This window comes from Sorex araneus, chromosome 4, assembly GCF_027595985.1.
Source record: "Sorex araneus isolate mSorAra2 chromosome 4, mSorAra2.pri, whole genome shotgun sequence".
Classification (NCBI taxonomy): Eukaryota; Metazoa; Chordata; class Mammalia; order Eulipotyphla; family Soricidae; genus Sorex; species Sorex araneus.
This window is the reverse complement of record NC_073305.1, coordinates 206,001,196-206,018,807: the sequence shown is the minus strand read 5'-3', so window position 1 is coordinate 206,018,807 and position 17,612 is coordinate 206,001,196.

Sequence of the window (17,612 nt, the reverse complement as noted above, 5' to 3'; positions counted from 1 at the left end):
CGTTGTTCATCGATTTGCCCGAGCGGGAACCAGTAACGTCTCCATAGTGAGACTTGTTACTGTTTTTTTTTTTTTTTTTTGCTTTTTGGGTCACACCCAGCAATGCACAGGGGTTACTCCTGGCTCATGCACTCAGGAATTACTCCTGGCGGTGCTCAGGGGACCATATGGGATGCTGGGATTCGAACCCGGGTCGGCCGCATGCAAGGCAAATGCCCTACCCTCTGTGCTATCACTCCAGCCCCTTGTTACTGTTTTGACATATCCAATACGGCATGAGTAGCTTGCCAGGCTCTGCTATGCAGGCGGGATACTCCCAGTAGCTTGCCGGGCTCTCCGAGAGGGATGGAGGGATCGAACTGGAGTCGGCTGCATACCGGTAGATTAAAAAATAAAACTAGGGGTTGGAACAATACAGTACAGCTAGTAGGGTGTTACCCTTGCATGCACCTGATCTGGGTTCGATCCCTGGCACCCCATATGGTCTCCCAAACCCTGCCAGGAGTAGCCAGTTGTGGCCTCAAAACAAGGATTACAAATAAGTGAAATAAAACTAAACAAAACCCTGGTGCTTTCAAACCAAGGTAATTTGCTCGCCAAACTGCCGGTGTCTGCCTTGTGCGGCTCTGGGGTTCTGTGAACTTCTCTGATGAGGATGTAACCACGCAACCAGGTCTTCCCAGTGGGATTCATGCTGTGGAACTTTCCACTGCCCATGGGACACCTCTGCCATCTGCTAGGGGATAAGAACCCACTTCAGCCTCCTCTGAGGATCAGGGAAGGGGCTGGGGTAGTGGGGGAAGGGGTACCTTGGCAATGGTTTTGGTGAATGAATGTATCTTTCATCTCCTTTCCAAAAGAAGGTTCTACCTTGGAACTGGAGAGATAGTATGTGAGTAAGGCGCTTGCCTTGCATGCAGCCAACCCGGGTTTGATCCCAGGCATCCCATAAGGTCCCCTGAGCACTGTCAGGAGTGATTCCTGAGTGCAGAGCCAGGAGTAACCGCTGAGCCTCACCAGGTGTGGGCCAAAACCTGAAGAGAAAAAGAAGATTCTATCTTATTCCTCTCCCAAGGGGCACAGCTCCCCATAATTGCATGGGGGGGCAATAAAGGGAGGGAACAGGAGATGGAACTTTAATGCCCCCCTACCTCCCTCTTCCACTTGATTCAAGGAGTTTTTTTTTTTTTTTTTTTTTTTTCTTTTTGGGTCACACCTGGCGATGCACAGGGGTTTCTCCTGGCTCTACACTCAGGAACCACCCCTGGCGGTGTTCAGGGGACCATATGGGATGCTGGGAATCGAACCCGGGTCAGCTGCGTGCAAGGCAAACGCCCTACCCGCTGTGCTATTGCTCCAGCCCCTCAAGGAGTTTTTAAGTCTCAGAAATTCTGCCTTTCCTGTTTATCAAATATTTCTCTTTCTGCATCCCGGGTCTGGCTCTCAAATTCCTTCCCCGATTAGTCTCCTGCATTTCTCTCTTCTCCCAACGTGACCTCAAACATTGGTGTCATTTCCATCTCTTGATGCAAAATCACGCCTTTCAGCTCCTTCCAGGGCCCTTGACTAGTGATGTTCTTGAGCCACCTGCCTGTCCTGCCTGAGCTGATCCCCACTCACATCTTCCTGAGCCGTGCATTCCGTCCTGCAGGCAACCTTCTCGTCTCCCCCACCCTCGGGTAAGCCTGAGAGCAGCAGGTGCACCGTGCCTGGCTCTGGAAGCCGTAGCACTCGTGGGAGCCCCGTTGCATGCAGTGCCTCATCCCTGCCCTTTCCATCCGCTGCTCTCCAGGCCCAGGAGACTGGCAGAAAGCCAGCCTCAGAGTGGAGAAACTGCTCCCCCAGAAGGAATAGACACTCCCATTTCCTCCTTTTCAGATCCAGAGTGTCAGTATTTCCACGCAGGTCTAGGAGCCAGTGAGGTTTCTAGCCCTCCAGCCTGTCACCATGTTCCCAGCTTTTCTCTCTTCTCTCTGGGCTCCCCATCCCCCTCACTCAAAAGTTACCTGGGCAGGGGCCAGAGAGGTAGTCCAGTGGGTAGGGCGCTTGCCTTACTACATGGCCAACCTTGGTTCAATTCTTGGCACCCCCAGGAGTGATTCCTGAGTGCAGAGTCAGGAGTAAGGCCTGAGCACCCCACCAAAAAAAAAAAAAAGAAAGTTCCCTGGGTTATGTCATCAGCACACACACACACACACACACACACACACACACACACACACACACATTCACTCACCTAAAAATTCTACCTTTTTAAGTGAAAATCACCATTCAAAAAATTTTTTTTACTGAACCAGAGATTAGAGGGGCTAAGATACAGGAGTTAAGGTGCAGATGGCTGGCCATGATTCAATCTCTGGCATTCCTGGGTGAAGTGCTTACCTTGTATGCCGCCGACGTCGGTTCGATCCCCGGTGCCCCATATGGTCCCCCAAGCCCGGTCCGGAGTGATCCCTGAGTGCAGAGTCAGGAGCACCGATGGGTATGGCCCCCAAACAAACAAATTAATAATAAAGAAATTATAAGAATAAAGGCTGTAACAATAGTACAGCAGGTTGGACGTTTGCCTTGCACACAGCCGACCCAGATTCTACCCCCAGAACAACTTATAGTTGTTCCCTGAGCCTACTGGAAATGATTCCTGAGCTCAGAGACTGAAGTAAACCCTGAGCACCACTGGGTGTGGCAAAAAAAAAAAAAAAAACAACCAAAAACAAAACAAAACAGTAAAGAAAGATTTTCTAGTGAGATTAATGGTAAAACTTGACCGATGAATTCTTATTTTCTTTTTGGGACACACCCAGCAGTGCTCAGGGCTTTACTCCTGACTCTACACTTAGGAATTACATTTGGCAGTGCACGGGGACCAGATAGGATGTGTGTGTGGGGGGGGAGGGGTAGAATCCAGGTCCGTGGCACGCAGCCAAGCACCCTTGTCCACTGTACTATCACTCAGGCCCCCACCAGTGGACAGACACATCTCAGAGCTATTATAGGCTTAGTTCTAGACCCATTCAATACAGGAAAAATAGTGCAATAAAACAGGTTATACCAAGTTTTTGGTTTCCAAGTGTTCATAAAAGTTCTGTTTACACAGTCTATTAAGTGTATAATAATGTTGTACCTACAAAATAGGATCTATTTTGGATCAATAGCACAGCGGGTAGGGCGTTTGTCTTGCACATGGCCAACCCAGGTTCAATTCCCAGCATCCCATATGATCCCCTGAGCACTGCCAGGAGTAATTCCTGAGTGCAAAGCCAGGAGTAGCCCCTGTGCATCACCGGGTATGACCCAAAAATCCAAAAAAATAAAAATAAAAAAAGAAAGAAAACTGTTAAAATAGACAGAGCCTAGAGAGAGTTCAACAGGCTGAACATGTGCTTGGCCTGCAGGACTAGATCCCTGGCACCAAGTGGCCCCCCGCAAACCACTGGAAGTGAGCCCCGAGCACAGACCCAGGAGGTACCCCAGCTGAGTGCGGTCTTCTGGGTGTGGTCCAAAACTAAAACAAACATACACACCTTAATCAAAAATACTTTATTTGGGGGGGCAGTGGGGTGGGGCTGGTGGGGGGAGGTAATATCAGACCACTGGTGGAGAGGCACTGACACTGGTGGTGGGACTGGTGTTGAAATATTATATGGCTAAAACTCAACTATCAAAAACTTTGTAAGCCACAGTTTTTTTGTTGTTTTTAATTTTTTTGCTTTTTGGGTCACACCCACCGATGCACAGGGGTTATTCCTGGTTCGTGCACTCAGGAATCACTATTGGCGGTACTCAGGGGACCCTATGGGATGCTGGGAATCGAAACTCCCCCTCCCCCGGTCAGCCGCATGTAAGGCAAATGCCCTACCCGATATCACTCCAGCCCCAGCCACAGTTCTTTTTTTTTTTTTTTGCTTTTTGGGTCACACCCGGCGATGCACAGGGGTTACTCCTGGCTCTGCACTCAGGAATCACTCCTGGCGGTGCTCAGGGGACCATATGGGATGCTGGGATTCAAACCTGGTTTGGCCGCATGCAAGGCAAATGCCTTACCTGCTGTGCTATCGCTCCAATCCCAGCCACAGTTCTTTTTTATATAGAAAAAACATTGTAGGGGCTGGAGCAATAGCATAGCGGGTAGGGAGTTTGCCTTGCACGCGGCCGACCCGGGTTCGATTCCCAGCATCCCATATGGTCCCCTGAGCACCGCCAGGAGTAATTCCTGAGTGCAGAGCCAGGAGTAAACCCTGAGAATCGCCGGGTGTGACCCAAAAAGTTAAATATATATATATATATATATATTGTACTGGGGCTGAAGTGATAATTTGCTTGCCTTCCACGTGGCCTACCTGGGTTGGTCCCCGGTACCCTATATGATCCTTTGAGCCCACCAGCAGTGATCCCTGAGAGTATAGCCAGGTTCAAACCCTGAGCATCACTGGATGTAGTCCCCAAACCAAAATAAATAAACAAAAATTGAAAAATCTTTATTGCCTAAACATTACTGTATCATTGTCATCCCGTTGTTCATTGATTTGCTCGAGCGGGTGCCAGTAACGTCTCCATTTGTCCCTGTCGCGTGCTAGTGTAGCCCGATGACGTATCGGGGGCTCTTTGGATCAGGGGAATGAGGACCGTTGTTGTTACTGTTTTTGGCATATCGAGTACGCCACGGGTAGCTTGCCAGGCTCTGCCAACATACTAAACTCTATTTCAGTGTTCAGTGAGTTCCAACTCTTGTCTCAGTGGTGACAGCTGCTGACTGGCTAGAGGAGGCCGCTGAGATTCGAGGCGACTATGACAATTTATTGCTTTTAGTGGTGGGGCCATACCTACCCATACCTGGCAGCGGTGCTCAGCATCTACTCCTGGCTCTGTGCTCGGGCAGAGCTCAGGAGACCATATTCAGGGTCAAGAATCGAACCCAGGGGGCTGGAGCAATAGCACAGTGGGTAGGGCGTTTGCCTTGCACGTGGCCGACCCGGGTTCTAATCCCAGCATCCCATGTGGTCCCCTGAGCACCGCCAGGGGTAATTCCTGAGTGAAGAGCCAGGAGTAACCCCTGTGCATCGCCGGGTGTGACCCAAAAACCAAAAAAAAAAAAAAAAAAGAATCGAACCCAGGTCCTACCCACTGTACTACCTCTCTGGTCCCTCTGGCCCCAATTTTTTTTTTTTTTTTTTTTTTTGCTTTTTGGGTCACACCCGGCGATGCACAGGGGTCACTTCTGGCTCATGCACTCAGGAATCACCCCTGGTGGTGCTCAGGGGACCATATGGGATGCTGGGATTCGAACCCGGGTCGGCCGCGTGCAATGCAAACGCCCTACCCGCTGTGCTATCAAGCTAGCCCCTGGCCTCAATTTTTTAAGGAAGAGCAACTGTGAGGTTTGTCACAGCTACAGATTTGTTTTTACAAAAGAAACGTTGTTTGATAGCGTTTTACCAACAGTAAAATTTCCTTCCAAATTGGACTTGGCCTTTTTCAACCCTGCCCCCACATCATCGCCTGAGTTATGTAGTATTTGAAACCTTTCCTCGTTCCTTCAACAATGTTCACAGGGGACAAGGGGAGGTTTCATCTCTTAACTGCTATACCCCGAGCCCCGGGGTGCCCAGACTATGGGTTGTAGGGTTGCCTTGGCACAGGGTGTGGCATAATGGGAACAATTTGAGAGCAGTGGGGAGCAAGCTCCCAAGGTCATGCTCATTCTGAAGCTGCCTTTTTTTTTTTTGAAGTAAAACATTCTATTTTTATTTTTTGGCTTTTTGGGTCACACCTGGCGATGCACAGGGGTTACTCCTGGCTCTGCACTCAGGAATGACTCCTGGTGGTGCTCAGAGGACCCTATGGGATGTTGAGAATCAAACCCAGGTCGGCCATGTGCAAAGCAAATGTCACCCGCTGTGCTATTGCTCCAGCCCCTAATTTTTTTTTTTTTAATGTTGGGGTCATACCTGACGATGGAGGGACCATACAGTGTGTTGGGGGTCAAACTCGGGTCAGCCACATGCAAGACAAATGCCCTATCCACTGTCTCTCCAGCCCTCTCTGAGTGATCTTAGTGATATATCTAGATGGTGAGTCCTTTCCAGAGATTTTTCAATTTACCTGTCAGAGCAATCACATTTGTGGCAGCTGAACCGTATGAATTGGATTTCTTAAATAATAAGACTTGAAAGCCAGAACGACTCCTCCAGGGTCCAGGGCTGGAAAGCGGTTATTGTGTAGCTGTGTGAAGCATTTATCTCCTCGGACATCTCCATCAGATGCATTGTTAGTAAACAATAATATTTTGAAAGGAATCTATTTTCCCTTCGAACTGTCAGTTTAGAATACGCAGTAAACCATGTTGCAAACATATGTGCTGTCATTCAGACATTCATTTATGGAGTGTAGGCAGAATCAAATTAGCATACTTCTCCGGGGTGCTTGGATATTTTTTGGGGGATTTGCACACCTGGGGATACTCAGGGGTTACTCCTGGCCCAGCTGTCAGGAATTACTTCTGGTGGTGATCAGGGAACCATATGGGAAGCCGGAGATTGAACTGGCTCGGCCACATGCAAGGCAAATGCCCAGGTCACTCACTGCACTATTGCTCCCATTTTTGTGTTTTGTCTTTTGGGGAGCCACACCAGGTAATGCTCAGGACTTACTCCTGGCTTGGCACTCAGGGATCACTCCTGGCAGTACTCAGGGAACCATACGGTATGGGATGCCGGGGATCAAACCTGGGTCAGCCGCATGCAAAGCAAGTACCCTACCCACTGTACTCTCTTACCAGATTCTTATTTTGTTTCTTCTGGGAGTGCAATGGCTGGGGGGCTTCCAAGTAGTTTTCAGGAGGTGGGTGGGGAATCCCCTCTGAGATTCATTTATTTTCTCTTCCTTTCCTCTTTTTTCGGTTTTGGCACCATATTTGGCTCTGATTAGGGCTCACCACCACCATCTCCTCCTTCCACACCCCTTGAGATCAATCACCCCTGGTGGGGCTCAGGAGACCATATTCAATGGTGGCCTACCTGCACCCCATATGATCCCTTGAGCTAACCCAGGTTAGCCATGTGCAAGACAAGTGCCTTACCACTATCTTATTTATTTATTTGTTTATTTTGCTTTTTGGGTCATTCCCAGTGATGCTCAGGGGTTACTCCTGGCCCTGCACTCAGAAATTACTCCTGGTGGTTCCTGGGGGACCATATGGGGGTGCTGGGGATCGAATCCGGGTTGGCTGTGTGCAAGGCAAATGCCCTACCCACTCTTCTATCACTCTGGCCCTTATTCTACTTTTTAAAAGAAAATTTTTTTTCTAACCTTATTTAAACACCATGATTTACAAAGTTGTTCACGATACATTTGTACATTTGTGTCAGGAACTACTCAACATTCCAACACCAGCTCCACCACCCATGTGCTATTCCTTGCCACAGTGTCCCTAGTTTCCCACCCAGTCCCCAAGCCTGCCCCCTTAGCACGCACTAATTAATTTATTTGATGTTGCTTATTACAACATAGATCTCGGGATGGTGTTGCTAGGGCCACGGCCTGAGGATCCACTGAGCTGTTGGTGCCACTGGGCTTCTGGGTCATTTTTTTCCGCTCTAGAGCTGAGTGGGCTTCTTACTCACTTTCCCCATCTCGCTTCCTTGCTTCTCCTGGGTTCTGTGAAGTCTGGATGTGCTGCATGGCTGACCTGGGTTCAATCCCTGGCATCCGATATGGATTCCCGACTCCTCTAGGAGTGACTATTTTTTTTTTCTTTTTGGGTCACACCCGGCGGTGCACAGGGGTTACTCCTAGCTCTGCACTCAGGAATCACCCCTGGCAGTGCTCAGGGGACCATATGGGATGCTGGGAATTGAACCTGGGTCGGCCGCATGCAAGGCAAATGCCCTACCCGCTGTGCTATCACTCCAGCCCCTCTAGGAATGATTACTGAGTGCAGAGCCAGAAGTTACCCCTGAGCATCACTGGGTAACAAATGAAAACGAACAAAAGCAAAGAATAAACTTAACCAAAGAGGTGTCTAGGACACTGGAAAGTATGAACATGTCTGACAATGACCGGAGAGATAGTACACAGGTAGGGCACTTGCCTTTGGAGGTGTTACACAGCTGACCTGGGTTCGATCCCAGGCATCCTGTACGGTCCCCTGAGCCCATCTGGAGTGATCCCTGAGCAGAGTCAGGAGTGAGCCTTGAGCACTGCCAGGTGTGGCCCAAAAGAAAAGCAAGCAAACAAACTCAACCAATATTTCTGAAATCCATAAAGCTCTAAGATGGAATCATGTTCATGAATGAGTTTTTTGTTTGGGGGGGTCACACCCAGTGATGCACAGGGGTTACTCCTGGCTCACGCACTGAGGAATTACTCCTGGCAGTGTTTGGAGGACCATATGGGATGCGGGGTCAGCCGCATGCAAGGCAAACGCCCTACCCGCTGTGCTATGGCTCCAGCCCCGAGAAGAGTTTTAATAATGTTAAAATGTCAGCGCCGGGCTGGAAAGCTAGCACGGTGGGCAGAGCACTTGCTTTGCATGACGTGTTCACCCTAGCAGCCCATATGGTCCACTCAGCTCCTTCAGCATTGATCCCTGAGCACAGAGTCAGGAGTAAATCCTGAGCACTGCTGGGTGTGGCCCCCAAAATAAAACAAAACAAAACAAAAAGATGTAAAAAATACCCCCAAGCAGCCTGCAAATTCTATTCAATTATTATTGTTATTGTTTGTTTTGGTGTGTGTGTGTGTGTATACGCTATATACACACACGTGTACGCTATGCACACACACTCAAAAAATAAATCATGTCACCTGCAACAACAGGAATGGAGCTGAGAGTGTTAGGCTGAGTGAAATAAGTAATTTAGAAAAATCCAAATAGCATACAATTTCACTCTTATATAAAATATACACACAACAACAAAATGAACTCTTAGGACAGACTGGAGGTAGCCAGGTTTGGGAGTGGGGGGTAGACAGAATGGGTGAAGGTGGACAAAAGCATAAAATTCCTGTTATATGCTTAGAGAAGTACTATACAAAAAGAAAGTAACACAAAACATGGTGATTGCAGTTAATAAAACCGTGTTGTGGGGGCTGGAGCAATAGCACAGCGGGTAGGGCGTTTGCCTTGCATGTGGCCAACCCAGGTTCGATTCCCAGCATCATGGTTAACCCCTGAGCATGGCCAGGTGTAACCCAAAAAGAAAAACAGACAAACAAACAAAACCTGTATTCTGCATTTGAAAGTTGCTAAGAGGATTGTCAGTGGCGCTGGGGACCAAAGGCAGGTGTCATGCTCAAGGCTTTATCTCCGAGCCACGTCTCTGGCCCCAAATTAGATCTCATAGGTTCTTAATACACACAAAAACTTTCCTAACTATGTGTGAAGGAGACTTATTGTGGGGATATTTCAACATACTCAAATGTTATAGGTAAAGGTTACATTGCAGCTTTTCCTCTGTTTTCCCGGTACCCTCTGACTTAAGAAATGCCTTATCTGATGTACCTGATGTACAGCACAGGCCCCCTGGGAGCGAGGCAGAGAGGACTAAGTCTAAATAAAATCTATCCACCGCGGGGCTGGAGCAATAGCATAGCGGGTAGGGCGCTTGCCTTGCACGCGGCCGACCCAGGCTGACCCAGGTTCGAATCCCAGCATCCCATATGGTCCCCTGAGCACCGCCAGGGGTAATTCCTGAGTGTAGAACCAGGAGTAACCCCTGTGCATTGCTGGGTGTGACCCAAAAAGCAAAAAAAAAAAAAAAAAAAAAAAAAAAAAATCTATCCACCGCAGAGATTCACAGCAACAAGGGCCCCCTCTCAGGCCCGACTTGTGCCCCTCTCCCGCTAAATATATCTCAGTGGATTGTGGTGAAGTGACCAATCAAAAAACTCCATTTTGGGCTGGAGCCATAGCACAGCGGGTAGGGCGTTTGCCTTGCACGCCGCAGACCCGGGTTCGATCCCCAGCATCCCATATGGTCCCCTGAGCACCACCAAGAGTAATTCCTGAGTGCAGAGCCAGGAGTAACCTCTGTGCATCGCCAGGTGTGACCCAAAAAGCAAAAAAAAAAAAAAAAATACTCCATTCTTGTACTCTTTTGTTTCACCTTTGCTGCGATTGCCAGAAAAACTTCTATACAAAGTGTTCCGAACCCCTATTCAGGGCTGAAATTTCAGGTGACTGACTAGTCATAGTTGTCTTGACATTAAATAACTAAATCTCCTCACTTTCTTGTCTAAAGATGCTGGCAGTGTAACTGACTAAACGAACTCCATTAAGACACAAATACATACGGAGTTTTGGGAGCTGGAGAGACAGTACAGTGGGTAGGGCATGTGCCTTGCATGGATCTGATCTGGGTTTGATCCCTGGCATCCCATATGGTCCCCTGAGCAGTGCCAGGAATAATTCCTGAGTGTAGAGCTAGGAGGTGACTCAAAAACTCAACTATGCACAAATTAGTGAGTTTTACACTTTCCTTCTCTTACTCTTCATGATTGAAGATAATTTTTAAGGTATTATCTTTAATTATCCAGGCCGCTTTCTGGACGCTCAGGCCGGCCGAGCCTTACACATGAATGAAGTCCCACGGAACCCAGATAATGCGGAACTTTATGACCCTGGACTCTGGACGACCCGGAAGCAGAGATCCTCTGACTGCTATCCCCCAATCTCTGGTGACCCAGGGATCACACCCATAAACCACACCCTACCACACCCTGCCGGCACCAGATTATCTCCTCATCAGCCACCCTCCAGATCTCAATGGCTGCTCCTTTCAGACAGGAGTATACAATAAATACAATAAGGCCCCCATAGCCATGCCACCAGACTCTGCCAGGCTGTTTTCACTCGGGGCACCCCAGAGGGGGTCGGGTGAGAACCCTCCCGCCCCAAGGGACCCAGCCCCGGCAGCCAACCTCCACTACCTAACCGCCACCAAGCTTCGGGAACGCGTGACACATTATAAGACACTTTCTACCTATTTTCCATAATTACCACAGCATATTTGATGGAGTTCAGATAGGCAACAAATCATAGATGGGAGTTTCCTGCCCACATGGGAGAGCCTTGCAAGGTCCCCATGGTGTATTAACATACCAAAACCAGTAACAAGCTGGGTCTCATTCCCCTGACCCTGAAAGAGCCTCCAGTAAGGCATTGTTGGAAGGATGAGTAGAGAGAGGCTTCTAAAATCTCAGGGCTTGGACAAATGGAGATGTTACTGAGACCACTCGAGAAGTTCAACGATTGGGGCTGGAGTGATAGCACAGTGGGTAGGGCGTTTGCCTTGCACACGGCAGACCCGGGTTCAAATCCCAGCATCCCATATGGTCCCCTGAGCACTGCCAAGAGTAATTCCTGAGTGCAGAGCCAGGAATAACCTCTGTGCATCCCCCGGTGTGACCCAAAAAGCAAAAAAAAGAAAAAAAAAAGAAATTAAACGATCAACAGAATGATGATGATACATACATATATGTGTGTGTGTGTGTGTATATATATATATATATATACACATACATACATACACACACCTCTCAGAGAGCCCAGCAAGCTACCAAGAGTATCCCACCTGCAAGGGGAGAGCCTAGCAAACTACCCATGACGTATTCGATTTGCCAAAAACAGTAACGATCGGTCTCATTCCCCTGACCCTGAAAGAGCCTCCAATTGTTGGGAAAGACAAGTAAGGCGAGGCTGCTAGTATCTCAGGGCTGGGAGGGACAGAGACGTTACTGGTGCCCACTCAATTGATGAACAACAGGATGACAGTGATACAGTGATACAGTGATCTTTAATCTTGGAGCCCATAGAGACCTACCTACTAGATTAGAAATAACTAAAAGATTGCGGTTCAGGCCATTTTTGCCGCTGATGAAGTGGGGTCTCCAGAACCAGGGAGAACACATAGCTCTTCTGGAAACTGAAGGTACCAGGCTGGACAGAGAATACAGTGACAGGGTACTTGCTCTGCACATAGCCAACCTGGGTTTGAGCACCATCTGGAGTGATCCTTGAGCACTGAGTCAGGCGCACCCCCAAAACAAAGAAAGCCTGAAGGTATCCAAGTTTGGGAGGAAGCTGGCTCCAGCCTCTATTTTTTTTTTTTTTTGCTTTTTGGGTCACACCCAGCGGTGCTCAGGGGTTACTCCTGGCTCTGCACTCAGGAATTACTCCTGGCGGTGCTTGGGGGACCATATGGGATGCCGGGGATCGAACCCGGGTCGGCCGCGTGCAAGGCAAACACCCTACCCGCTGTGCTATAGCTCTGGCCCCAGGCTCCAGCCTCTATTGAGGCGAGAGATGTGCTTATGTATACGAGGACAGTGACTCGCAGTGGCATCCATGTGGCGCTGGATTTAGTAAAGAGTTAAACTTGTTGAAAAGAAAATAAAGTGTGACAAAAGAGTCCAGTCTTAAAAAGAAAAAAAATTTGGACTCAATTTGTGGCAACCCTGACCAGTGCTGGAGACTGTGCCTCGGGCAGCTGAGAGGGAGGGCAATTCAGTTGTCACAGAGTGGACCATACTGCGCGCATGTGGCATCTAGTTGGATTACTATGTTTTCAAGTCCTTTTTCTTTTTGGGTCACACCCGGTGATGCACAGGGGTTACTCCTGGTTTCTGCACTCAGGAATTAGCCATGCTTGGGGGACCATCTGGGATGCTGGGGATCGAACCCGGGTTGGCCATGTGCAAGGCAAATGCCTTACCCCCCTGTGCTATGGCTCCGGCCACCCTCAAGTCCTTCTTGTCCTTACCGTTTCTTGGATCTGGCGTACTGGAAAGTCTATTACGGACATGCTTAAGTTTTCTCTTTCATTCTGTTTTGAACTCATTTATTTTAGTGGCCTGCTTTAGCTTTGTAAATATTTATACTCACCACCTCATCCTGCCGTGTTAACCCTTTTCTGGATATGGAATCCTGTCTTATGTCATTTTTGACTTGGAAGTCTGTTGTATCGGATGGTTTTTTTCTTATGGAGGTTGTGGGCCACCTCCGATGATTTTCAGGCCTTACTCCTGGCTCTGGACTTAGAAATTACTCCTGGTGATGCTTGAGAGTGACTATCTGGGATATAAGGAGTGAACTGTGCAAGGCAAGTGCCCTCCCCCCTGTGCTAGTTGGCTCTCTGATGTCTAATAGTTGTTTGGGGGCCACACCGGTGGTGGTAAGAGATTGCTGTGGCTCTAGGCTCAGGGATCTCCCCAGGAGTTCGGGGGAACCATATGTGGTGTGGAGACCATCTTCCCCCCCTGGGAAAGACCTTTATTCATCCTTTGGCTTTGGGATCATTTCCGGCAGTGCTCAGAGGATCCACCCCAGCCACCCACATGCACACATTTGGAGCTAAGACTCTGGACTGGAGCTAAGGCTCTGGTCCTTGTTTTTGTTTTGTTCTTGTTTTGTTTTTGCTGGGGGCTGTTCCAGGCAGTGCTCCTCGCTGGGTGGGGGTGGCTCCAGGATCTTAGCTGGATCTCTCACAAGCAAGCACATGCTCCGGCCCTTTGAGCTCGGCTCTCTGGCCCTTGGAGGTGTTTGTTTTTGTTTTGGGACACACCCCTTGGTGCTCAGGGGCTACTCCTGGCAGTGCTCAGGAGTAACTCCGGTGGTATTCTGGATGGGACCATATGCAATGCTGGGGACTGAACCAGCATGGACCACTTACAAGACAAATGCCTTAACGCCTCTCTGAGCTAAGGTATCCCCAATACCTTACTTAACTCTCTGGCCCTTGTTTTTGGACTATACCTGGCAGTGCTCACGGGCTATTCCCCACCAAAGCTCAGGGACCACGTGGTCTCTGGGACTGAACCAGCATCTCCAGCACAGGAAACATGGGTGCCAGCCCTTAGAGAGCTCTCTCCATACTCAATTTGTTTCCTTGCATCTAAAGTCAGTCTCTTGGGGGCCGGAGCGATAGCACAGCGGGTAAGGCGTTTGCTTTGCACGCGGCCGACCCGGGTTCGATCCCCGGCATCCCATATGGTCCCCCAAGCACTGCCAGGAGTAATTCCTGAGTGCAAAGCCAGGAGTAACCCCTGAGCATCGCTGGGTGTGACCCCCCCCCAAAAAAAGAAAGTAAAGTCAGCCTCTTACAGACAACACTGTCACCATCACTGTCATCCCGTTGCTCTTCGATTTGCTCAGGCGGGCACCAGTAACATCTCCATTGTGAGACTTGTTACTGTTTGTGGCATATCGAACATGCCACGGGGAGCTTGCCAGGCTCTGCCGTGTGGGCACGATACTCTTGGTAGCTTGCTGGGCTCTCCGAGATTCGGAGGAATCGAACCCGGGTTGGCAGAGTGCAAGGCGAATGCCCTACCTGCTGCACTATTGCTCCAGCCCACAGACAACACAGATCATTTAAATTTTTACTCTGGGCCAGTGAGATGGTGCAGGGGTTAAGGCATTAAGGCGTTTGCCTTACACGGGGTTGACAACAGTTTCACCCCTGCTAGGTGTGATCCCTGAGTAAGAGCTAGGACTAAGCCACGAGCACCACAGGGTGTGGCCCAAAAATACCTTGTGAATTTTTTTGAAATTTTTAATTTGAAAAATCAAATCTGATAGAACATGTGATTGTTGTGATGTTGTATGTGTGAAACCCTACCATTAACAGTACTGTAGGGGCCAAGATGATAGTACAGTGAGTATAGGGCACTTGCCTTGTGGACCCAGGTTTGATGGACCATCAGGAGTAATTCCTGAGCACAGAGCTAGGAGTAACCGCTGAGCATTGCCTGGTGTGGCCCCAAACCAAAAATCAAACAGAACAGTATTATAAATTACAGTGTCTCAAATAAAATTCTGAAGGAGGCAGGTAGATGGGAGTGATGCCAATGAGTTCTTGGGACATAATAAAACTAAGATGGGATTTGAAGCTGTTACTCTGTCACTAAGGATGAGTAAGGAGAGGCTATTAAAATCTCAGGGCTGGGACGAATGGAGACGTTAATGGTGCCCGCTTGAGCAAATCCATGAACAAGGGGATGACAGTGATACAGTGATACTGTCACTAGCTCTAAAAGCAGCTAAAAGCATTATGGCCAGACCCACTTTGTGGACACATGAACTGAGGCCTGATAAGATTCTAACCTGTGCCTGTACAGGCCCAGAGAAGGCTGGAACCCCTTCCTGAGAGAGGCTCCAGCAGGAAAAAAGGGTTGTGATAAGGACAGGAAGGTGGACGCCAAAATTTTCAAGTCTTCCTCTTAACATCAGCATAGCAACAGATTTTTATCTAGGTAGAAAGCCCCATGAGGCAGCTTGGGAGAAAATCTATAAAACAAACTTCACCAAGGCAAGCAGGGCGTCTCCCTGTTCTGTGGGCCGGCCCGCATTTCCATCTGAGATGCTTATTCTCAGCTCTCTACACCTCTGGAGAAGCCCACCTCTGGAGAAGTTCTCTCTTGAACAATCCCCTGTTTTACTTCACTGTTTATCTACTTCTGAAATTCTCATGAGGGCAAGGCGATGGACTGGAAAAGCTTTGCTATTTTTTTTTTCTCTTTGGGTCACACCCACCAATGCACAAGGGTTACTCCTGGCAGTGCTCAGGATGCTGGAAACAGAATCCGGTTTGGCCATGTGCAAGGCAGACGCTCTACCTGCTGTACTATCGCTCCAGCCCTGCTATGATTTATTGGGAGGGTGGGGGTGCACACCCTGTGATGCTCAGGGTTTACCCCAGGCTCTGAGCTCAGAACATCCTGGTAGTGCTCAGGATGTCAAGGATATGGGATGCTGAGGATCGAACCTAGGTTGGCCACATGCAAGGAAACCAACTTAGCTGCTTAACCAGGCCTGAAGCCTGGTTAAGATTTAAGACAAACTTTCCTTTCCTGCAAAGAGCAATTCCTCACTCCAGCACGAGTCCACAGGCCCCCGAGAAATCGGGGCAGGGGATCAGTCTCCCATGCTGTGCAGCGCAGTGCAGTGGACGGCTGCTTCACGGGCTGGTCAGATGTGAGGTCTGTACCGGGCAGGGGCTCATCACAGACTTTCATCAGTTCCCTATTTCCTAGGCACTTGCCCTGGTGAATGAGGTGGGTAGAGAGAGGCCGTAGACTCCTTTTTGCCCCACTTCACATAAGTCACCTGCAACAGTTCTGCCTATCTTTGTCTTCTGATTGCAGACATGGCTGGCTGTACACACCTCCAGGATCAGAAACAGCAGTCAGTGGTAAAAACACAGATGTCCGGGCTGGAGAGACAGTACAGCGGGTGGGGAATTTGCTTGGCAAGCTGCAACCCAGGTTTGAGTCCCAGCAGCATTTATGATCCTCTAGATCCTGCCAGGGATGATCTGAGTGCAGCTTGTTTGATTTTTATTTGGGGGCCACACCCAGCAGTGCTCGGATCACTCCTGGTGGGCTTGGGAGACCACTTGGGATGCCGGGGATTGAACCTAGGTCAGCTGCTTGCAAGGCAAGTTAGTGCTCTACCCACCATACTATCCTCTGTCCCTCAGAATACAGGAGTAAGCCCTGAGCACCACCAGGTGTGACGAAAAAACAGACAAAAACACAAATGCCCTCTCCCAGGGTGACATGGCCCAAACAAGGAAAATAAATGATTATTCTCTTCTTCAGGCCACTGGCCTCTTTTCCTGGGTTCCTCTCTGTCGGGAGTGCCACAGGCTTGCACTTTTGCCTGCCCGCCTGGGGATGGTCATGGGGGAGGAGGAGGCATCTCTGACTATGTTCTCCAGCTCTCAGCTTATCTTCTGCATGGCTGAACCCAGGTGCTGGGCTTGGGTTCAAATGGCAGAGCACATGCCTCACATATAAAAGGCCCTGCATTGGATCCCTGGCACTGTGTACCACCCCTGCCGCCCCCAACACTACCAGGCACAGCGCTGGCGACCCCCAGCAATGCAGGGAGTAGGTCCAGTGTCCCTGCTGAGCACAGCTGGGCGGGCTGCCAGCTATCCCATGGGACCCGACACCACCTGCCCTCAACAGGCCCAGCTCAGCAGGGAACAGCCCCAGGGAGCCCTGTATCCGCTAGCATTAGTGGGTGTGACCCCTATCACAAAAGTATCTTTCTGTTTTGGGGTCACACTGGCTGTACTCAGGGATGGCACTCCGAGACCACTCCTGAAGGGCTCAGGAACCACAAGGGGTGCTGGGGATCAAGCCCAGGTAGGCTGCGTGCAGGGTGCTTGCATTGGCCACTGTATTCTCTCCAACTCAAGAAAAGTAATTTTTAAAAATTTGGTGTTTTTGACATTCATTCAAAAGAATGCAGCAGCACTCAGTACAATAACTAAGATTTGGAATCTACGCAGAGTTTAGCCTGCAGTCTCCTTAGCTGCCCCTTCCAGGGCTGTCTTTAGCACCGGCACAGAACACCTAGCAGACTCAGGGTACCTTGGAGCATACTTCCTGCTTTTCTGACCTCCGGCAAAAGTCCTTAGGACTCAGTTTCCCCCCTTAAAAATGAAGAAAATAGGGTTACTTTAACGAGATTAAGTGAAACAAGGCATGTAGAGCACCCAGGATGTACGAAGTCAATGATGCTCACTGGCAAATGCACATACCCAGCAGTGCTCAGGGGACCGAATACGAGGTACCAGGAATCGTACCCCGGTCAGCCGTGTGCA